This window comes from Palaemon carinicauda, chromosome 26 (genome assembly GCF_036898095.1).
Source record: "Palaemon carinicauda isolate YSFRI2023 chromosome 26, ASM3689809v2, whole genome shotgun sequence".
NCBI classification, from domain to species: Eukaryota; Metazoa; Arthropoda; class Malacostraca; order Decapoda; family Palaemonidae; genus Palaemon; species Palaemon carinicauda.
Genome location: NC_090750.1, coordinates 90709934 through 90719933, shown reverse-complemented (window position 1 = coordinate 90719933; position 10000 = coordinate 90709934). Strand labels below are relative to the sequence as shown.

At 35.9% G+C, this 10000-nt stretch overlaps 1 protein-coding gene across 1 annotated transcript in view; it reads left to right on the top strand.

Moving 5' to 3' along the window:
- The window catches only part of LOC137620053 (uncharacterized), a 54624-nt gene that overhangs the window by 30279 nt on the left and 14345 nt on the right, over positions 1 to 10000 (top strand). The window lies entirely within an intron of this gene.

The following is a 10000-nucleotide window of genomic DNA, read 5'->3' as shown; positions in this document are numbered from 1 at the left end:
GAGAGAGAGAGAGAGAGAGAGAGAGAGAGAGAAAGAGAGAGAGAGAGAGAGAGAGAGAGAGAGAGAAATATTTACGTTTACTTATATTAACGCACAAATATTTATGTAAAACCATATGCGTAAGAAAATGTATACATACAAATATATATATACACACATATTATTGTACGGCGATAGCCAGATTATGGTATTTGACTTGAAATTATGGTACAAAAATGTCAGAATTATGGTACATATTATGGTACACTGAATCCTAATTCATCTTTATATATATATATATATATATATATATATATATATATATATATATATATATATATATTAGATGATAACATATTCCTCATAAGAATCTGTATGCTAAAATACAGTATACATGACTGTAATGTCGAGAGTTTACAAGAAAGATTTCTTTATTAAAAAAAGACATTTTCCCCAAGACCCACGTGTCTTCATAGGATTGCTTTTCCCTTTCTATATATATATATATATATATATATATATATATATATATATATATATATGTATATATATATGTATATATATATATATATATATATATATATATATATATATTATTCAAGCATGCAATCTTTCATTAGAAGGGGCTAGCGTTCGATCCCAAGTATGAGGTAGAAATTTATATATATATATATATATATATATATATATATATATATATATACATATAGCCTATATATACGTATATGTAAATATATATATCTATATATATATATATATATATATATATATATATATACATATATGTGTGTGTATGTGTGTGTGTATGTGTATTAAACAGACTGACCTAAGACTTAATAGTTTATATATAACATATCTTTTATTGTTGTTGATGTTTTCTAGACATATTTCAATCTTATTAATTTCCTTGCTTCCTTTCCTCACTAGGCTATTTTTCCCGGATTTAGCCCTTGGGCTTATAGCATCTTGCTCTTCCAACTAAGGTTGCAGCTTAGCTAGTGATATATATATATATATATATATATATATATATATATATATATATATATATATACAGTATATATATATATATATATATATATATATATATATATATATATATATACATATACATACAGTATATCAAATATATACATATGATAGATGTGTGTATATTTATATGTTATATATTTGAATTTATTTCCCTTTGATACATTCGAATATTTGTATGAATATGTGCACTATATATATATATATATATATATATATATATATATATATATATATACATATATATATATATATATATATATATATATATTATAAATATATATATTATATATTATATATATATATATATATATATATATATATATATATTTAACTCACATATTATTTCATATCTTAAGAAAAAGATTTCCTGCATATAATTTCAATAGTGGCATTAAAAGTAATTTTATCCAATGCTTGTTTATATATGATATTTCGTTTCTGGGTTCTCTCTCCTCTTCAGCCAGAGAAATCGTTGTAGATTGGACCTTGCAGCGAGACACGGGCTAAGGATTAAGATTTGAATTATTGGTTTCCACACCTACATGTCAAAAACAAGATTATTCTTATCATTGGAGGAAATAAATTTACTCCTCAAAAGGTGTGACACACCGACGCGCTAAATCAGTTAATCTGCTGGTATTAACCCGGGTCAGATTCTTCAATCATAGCTTAATTGTCCGCTCCGCTGAAAGTATTTCCGACTTTTTTTTTTTTTTTTTTTGAGAGAGATAGAGAAGTTGAAATTATGGTACACTGTACTAGCATTATTGTACAATGTACGCAAACCCTGAATTATGGCACATGTGTTATAATTATGGTACGTATGGCAACCCTGGTGTTCATCTTCTTCTTTGCTTAAGCGTCATGGTATCACGGATATTCGATGTCAGATTATATATTTCATAACCTAAAAATCTATGCAAGTTAATATTAAAAAAAAATGTAAAGAATTTACTTGATAGAATATCACTAGTTGAAAATGCATGGGAATTGTAACATTAAAAGAAGTATCTTCTGTATAGCAAGACATGGTTTGAATTATTATTATTATTATTATTATTATTATTATTATTATTATTATTATTACTTGCTAAGCTACAAACCTAGTTGGGAAAGAAGGATGCTACACGCACAAGGGCCCCAACGGAGAAAATAGCCCAGTGAGGAAAAGAAACTGACCACAATAGGTTGACCCCCCCCCAAAAAAAAAGAAAACTGATGATAGTAAGGTATTATCCCAATTGATTTCAAGGTACAATGGGATACAATTAAAGATTTAGATTTTCATAAATAATGTAGTTTATGGTACTGGTAAAATAAAATTAAAATAAGTGAAAGCTTAGAAGCTTTGCAGCTATCTATTATCCAATAGAGTGCCCGCAAACTTATTTCGCGGAGCTAGGAACCATGACTGTGGGTCGGCCATCTTACTCCCCCCATTCCTTAAAAAAAAAAAATCTGAATGATTTAATTGTTTTTAGTCTTAATGGAAATAAAAAAAAAAAAAAAAAATATATATATATATATATATATATATATATATATATATATATATATATACCAAAGGCACTTTCCCCAATTTTGGGGGGTAGCCGAACATCAACAATGAAACAAAACAAAAAAGGGGACTTCTACTCTCTACATTCCTCCAGCCTAACCAGGGACTCAGCCGAGTTCAGCTGGTACTGCTAGGGTGCCACAGCCCACCCTCCCACATTATCCACCACAGATGAAGCTTCATAATGCTGAATCCCCTACTGCTGCTACCTCCACGGTCATCTAAGGCACCGGAGGAAGCAGCAGGGTCTACCGGAACTGCGTCACAATCGCTCGCCATTCATTCCTATTTCTAGCACGCTCTCTTGCCTCTCTCACATCTATCCTCCTATCACCCAGAGCTTTCTTCACACCATCCATCCACCCAAACCTTGGCCTTCCTCTTGTACTTCTCCCATCAACTCTTGCATTCATCACCTTCTTTAGCAGACAGCCATTTTCCATTCTCTCAACATGACCAAACCACCTCAACACATTCATATCCACTCTAGCCGCTAACTCATTTCTTACACCCGTTCTCACCCTCACCACTTCGTTCCTAACCCTATCTACTCGAGATACACCAGCCATACTCCTTAGACACTTCATCTCAAACACATTCAATTTCTGTCTCTCCATCACTTTCATTCCCCACAACTCCGATCCATACATCACAGTTGGTACAATCACTTTCTCATATAGAATTCTTTTTACATTCATGCCCAACCCTCTATTTTTTACTACTCCCTTAACTGCCCACAACACTTTGCAACCTTCATTCACTCTCTGACGTACATCTGCTTCCACTCCACCATTTTCTGCAACAACAGACCCCAAGTACTTAAACTGATCCACTTCCTCAAGTAACTCTCCATTCAACATGACATTCAACCTTGCACCACCTTCCCTTCTCGTACATCTCATAACGTTACTCTTACCCACATTAACTCTCAACTTCCTTCTCTCACACACTCTTCCAAATTCTGTTACTAGTCGGTCAAGCTTCTCTTCTGTGTCTGCTACCAGTACAGTATCATCCGCAAACAACAACTGATTTACCTCCCATTCATGATCATTCTCGTCTACCAGTTTTAATCCTCGTCCAAGCACTCGAGTATTCACCTCTCTCACCACTCCATCAACATACAAGTTAAACAACCACGGCGACATCACACATCCCTGTCTCAGCCCCACTCTCACCGGAAACCAATCGCTCACTTCATTTACTATTCTAACACATGCTTTACTACCTTTGTAGAAACTTTTCACTGTTTGCAACAACCTTCCACCAACTCCATATAACCTCATCACATTCCACATTGCTTCCCTATCAACTCTATCATATGCTTTCTCCAGATCCATAAACACAACATACACCTCCTTACCTTTTGCTAAATATTTCTCGCATATCTGCCTAACTGTAAAAATCTGATTCATACAACCCCTACCTCTTCTAAAACCACCCTGTACTTCCAAGATTGCATTCTCTGTTTTATCCTTAATCCTATTAATCATTACTCTACCATACACTTTTCCAACTACACTCAACATACTAATACCTCTTGAATTACAACACTCATGCACATCTCCCTTACCCTTATATAGTGGTACAATACATGCACAAACCCAATCTACTGGTACCATTGACAACACAAAACACATATTAAACAATCTCACCAACCATTCAAGCACAGTCACACCCCCTTCCTTCAACATCTCAGCTTTCACACCATCCATACCAGATGCTTTTCCTACTCTCGTTTCATCTAGTGCTCTCCTCACTTCCTCTATTGTAATCTCTCTCTCATTCTCATCTCCCATCACTGGTACCTCAACACCTGGAACAGCAATTATATCTGCCTCCCTATTATCCTCAACATTCAGCAAACTTTCAAAATATTCCGCCCACCTTTTCCTTGCCTCCTCTCCTTTTAACAATCTCCCATTTCCATCTTTCACTGTCTCTTCAATTCTTGCGCCAGCCTTCCTTACTCTCTTCACTTCTTTCCAAAACTTCTTCTTATTCTCTTCATATGACTGACCCAGTCCCTGACCCCACCTCAGGTCAGCTGCCCTCTTTGCCACACGTACCTTACGCTTTACTTCCGCATTTTTCTCTCTATATTTTTCATGCTTCTCTATACTATTACTCTGCAGCCATTCTTCAAAAGCCCTCTTTTTCTCTTCCACTTTTACCTTCACTCCTTCATTCCACCATTCACTGCCCTTCCTCATGCTGCCTCCAACAACCTTCTTGCCACATACATCACTTGCAATCCCAACAAAATTTTCTTTTGCTAACTTCCACTCCTCCTCTAAATTACCAGTTTCTCTTACTCTCACCTCGTCATATGCCATTTTCAACCTTTCCCGATATTTACTTTTTACCCCCGGTTTTATTAGCTCTTCAACCCTCACTAGCTCCCTTTTACATCCACCTACTCTATTCCCCCACTCTTTTGCTACAACTAATTTTCCTTCCACCAAAAAATTATCAGACATACCGTTAGCCATACCACTAAACACGTGCACGTCTTTCAATCTTCCAAACATTCTTTTAGTTATCAACACATAATCCATTAATGCCCTTTCTACTACTCTTCTATTTGCCACTCTTACCCATGTATACTTATTTTTATCTTTCTTTTTAAAAAAGCTAGCACTTATTACCATCTCTTGTTCAACACACATATCTACCAGTCTCTCACCACTCTCATTTTCACCTGGTACGCCATACTTCCCAATGACACCTTCTACCTCTCCAGCGCCCACTCTAGCATTTAAGTCACCCATGACAACTACATAATTCCTTCTACCCAGTCCTTCTACACACCTAGTTAATTCATTCCAGAACTCATTCAGCTCTTCTTTACTTTTCTCACTACCTGGCCCATACGCACTGACAAACGCCCAACATTCCCTACCCAACCTAACCCTTACCCACATTAACCTAGATGATATCTCCTTACATTCCACTACTTTACCTGTCATCCATTCACTCAGCAATAAAGCCACACCCTCTCTCGCTCTTCCCCTTTCAATCCCAGACACTCTACCAGACATTTCACCAAACATCACTTCACCCTTTCCTTTCATCTTTGTCTCACACAAGGCCAATACATCCATCCTTCTACTTCTAAACATAATTCCAATCTCACATCTTTTACTCTCTATCGTACTACATCCACGCACATTCAAACACCAAAAAACTAGAGTGCGGGGAGCAGTCACTCTCCCCCCAGCTCTATCTCTTTGATAATGTCTCACAGGATTTTTATACAGGAGAGGGGGTTCCCAGCCCCCTCTTCCCGTCCCCTTTAGTCGCCTCTTACGACACGCAAGGATAACGTTGGCGCTATTCTAATTGTTTTTATGCCCCCGCGGCCACAATGGAAATAAAACAAGGTTAATACTAGCTTTGGAAGATTATATCGAATCTTTCCAGTGCAATTCTGCAACACATATCTCTATAATTAGTAATGATCACAACTTTCGATGTAAGATTATTTTTGCTAATAGCTATTGAACGTAATACAGGGTATAAATCCTCCAATTTTTATGTCTATATGTCAAAAATCTTTCTATATTCATCAAAATTGTAGAATTTTCTCTAAGAAAATTTCATACTTTGAGAAATCGCCTTAAAATTTTCATATACTGTACATTTTTATAACTATTTGACTCTTTCAGGCCAAATTTTGTACTTTTGACCTATCTAGCTAGTGTATGGCACGTTATAAATCTTTCAACATTATCATCACATAATAATTGTAATAATATAAGCGGGGAGATAAAGATATAAGCAAAGTATACATTAGAAAGGCGGGCAGAGAACATTTAAGAATACCATAATCTATAAAAGAAAACGTAATATGTATTAATCAGACAATTAGAGAAAATGTATAAATATGGGTTACTCAACTAAATAAATTAGACTCGAACTTTTCATGAAAAAGTTAATAATTAGGTACCTAGGCCAGAATAGAGCTGCTTAAAGAACCCAAAGACTTTAGAAAAAATATAATAAGTCTTTTTAGCAATTCCATATAATGGAATTGAAATAAGAATGAGTTAACAGACAGATATGATCAGTTTAACTCCGATAATTTATACTAGATATACAAAAGTTTACAACAAAAATATTGAGTGAAGATTAAGCACATATGAAAAACAATTGGGATAATATTTCCTGAAAATTAATCTTATTTTACGTTACTTAAATAATTTTATTTAGAGGAAGAGTGGAAGTTAGTTAAAGAAAATTTTGTTGGGATTGCAAGTGATGTGTGTGGCAAGAAGGTTGTTGGAGGCAGCATGAGGAAGGGCAGTGAATGGTGGAATGAAGGAGTGAAGGTAAAAGTGGAAGAGAAAAAGAGGGCTTTTGAAGAATGGCTACAGAGTAATAGTGTAGAGAAGTATGGAAAATATAAAGAGAAAAATGTGGAAGTAAAGCGCAAGGTACGTGTGGCAAAGAGGGCAGCTGACCTGAGGTGGGGTCAGAGATTGGGTCATTCATATGAAGAGAATAAGAAGAAGTTTTGGAAAGAAGTGAAGAGAGTAAGGAAGGCTGGCTTAAGAATTGAAGAGACAGTGAAAGATGGAAATGGGAGGTTGTTAAAAGGAGAGGAGGCAAGGAAAAGATGGGCGGAATATTTTGAAAGGTTGCTGAATGTTGAGGATAATAGGGAGGCAGATATAATTGCTGTTCCAGGTGTTGAGGTACCAGTGATGGGAGATGAGAATGAGAGAGAGATTACAATAGATGAAGTGAGGAGAGCACTAGATGAAACAAGAGTAGGAAAAGCGTCTGGTATGGATGGTGTGAGAGCTGAGATGTTGAAAGAAGGGGGTGTGACTGTACTTGAATGGTTGGTGAGATTGTTTAATATGTGTTTTGTGTTGTCAATGGTACCAGTAGATTGGGTTTGTGCATGTATTGTACCACTATATAAGAGTAAGGGAGATGTGCATGAGTGTTGTAATTCAAGAGGTATTAGTTTGTTAAGCGTAGTTGGAAAAGTGTATGGTAGAGTAATGATTAATAGGATCAAGGATAAAACAGAGAATGCAATCTTAGAAATACAGGGTGGTTTTAAAAGAGGTAGGGGTTGTATGAATCAGATTTTTACAGTAAGGCAGATATGCGAGAAATATTTAGCAAAAGGTAAGGAGGTGTATGTTGCGTTTATGGATCTGGAGAAAGCGTATGATAGAGTTGATAGGGAAGCAATGTGGAATGTGATGAGGTTATATGGAGTTGGTGGAAATTTGTTGCAAGCAGTAAAAAGTTTCTACAAAGGTAGTAAAGCATGTGTTAGGATAGGAAATGAAGTGAGTGATTGGTTTCCGGTGAGAGTGGGGCTGAGAGAGGGATATGTGATGTCACCGTGGTTGTTTAACTTGTATGTTGATGGAGTGGTGAGAGAGGTGAATGCTCGAGTGCTTGGACGAGGATTAAAACTGGTGGACGAGAATGACCATGAATGGGAGGTAAATCAGTTGTTGTTTGCTGATGATACTGTACTGGTTGCAGACACAGAAGAGAAGCTTGGCCGATTAGTGACAGAATTTGGAAGTGTGTGAGAGAAGGAAGTTGAGAGTTAATGTGGGTAAGAGTAACGTTATGAGATGTACGAGAAGGGAAGGTGGTGCAAGGTTGAATGTCATGTTGAATGGAGAGTTACTTGAGGAAGTGGATCAGTTTAAGTACTTGGGGTCTGTTGTTGCAGAAAATGGTGGAGTGGAAGCAGATGTACGTCAGAGAGTGAATGAAGGTTGCAAAGTGTTGTGGGCAGTTAAGGGAGTAGTAAAAAATAGAGGGTTGGGCATGAATGTAAAAAGAATTCTATAAGAGAAAGTGATTGTACCAACTGTGATGTATGGATCGGAGTTGTGGGGAATGAAAGTGATGGAGAGACAGAAATTGAATTTGTTTGAGATGAAGTGTCTAAGGAGTATGGCTGGTGTATCTCGAGTAGATGGGGTTAGGAACAAAGTGGTGAGGGTGAGAACGGGTGTAAGAAATGAGTTAGCAGCTAGAGTGGATATGAATGTGTTGAGGTGGTTTGGCCATGTGAGAGAATGGAAAATGGCTGTCTGCTAAAGAAGGTGATGAATGCAAGAGTTGATGGGAGAAGTACAAGAGGAAGGCCAAGGTTTGGGTGGATGGATGGAGTGAAGAAAGCTCTGGGTAATAGGAGGATAGATGTGAGAGAGGCAAGAGAGCGTGCTAGAAATAGGAATGAATGGCGAGCGATTGTGACGCAGTTCCGGTAGGCCCTGCTGCTGCCTCCGATGCCTTAGATGACCGCGGAGGTAGCAGCAGTAGGGAATTCAGCATTATGAAGCTTCATCTGTGGTGGATAATGTGGGAGGGTGGGCTGTGGCACCCTAGCAATACCAGCTGAACTCGGTTGAGTCCCTTGTTAGGCTGGAGGAACATAGAGAGTAGAGGTCCCCTTTTTTTGTTTTGTTTCTTTGTTGATGTCGGCAACCCCCCATAATTGGGGGAAGTGCCTTTGTATATGTATGTATATATGTATATATATATATATTTGTGTGTGTGTATATATATATATATATATATATATATATATATACATATATATATATATATATATATATATATATATATATATATATATCCTAGTTGTGCTTTTCTAAGTACACGCCATTCAGATATCTCGAGGTAAGACCAATATATTACGGTTTTAAAACAAAATATTATTCGAACTCTTTTTAAGCTAAAAAAAAATTATATAAATTTTCTTTTTAACGTACTTGTATAAAAATGAACATATGAAATGCATAAAGAGCAAAATTACTTATAAAAATTCATTTCAACTTAGGTGCGTTCTGAAAATAACTTAATAAGATTTATATATTAAATTTTAAAAGGATGGAATATTTCTCTGGGTGAAAGCAATTTCTCACGAATATTTATACAACTTGCCAATTTGGAAATAAGATAAAGGAACTATTATTGTTATTGTTATTATTATTATTATCATCATTTGCTAAGCTACAACCCTAGTTGGGAAAGCAGTATGCTATAAGCCCAAGGGCTCCAATAGGGAAAATAGCACAGTTACGAAAGGAAATGAGGAAATAAAATAAAATAGAATTAACAATAACAGTGTAACTCAGGACAACAGTAAAACTTTCATATGTCAAAAAGCATCATATAAAAAATACAAAATTTATAGTTTTAAAACCACGAACTCTTGATTTATGATTTAAAAGGATTAGTAAGGCTTTCTTCGTCTCCTTATCAACACTGACTATCAAACGATAAGATATCTGAATATGAGCTCGTAGTTACCCTGATTCAAACATTTCCTCAGTCAAACTTCCCGAGTGTTGTCAAGACTAACTTGGAAGGCGTTTGCATTACAGCGGTTCTTTAGGTAAGTCCTGACCTCATTTTGACAGAAGAAGAAGAAGAAGAAGAAGA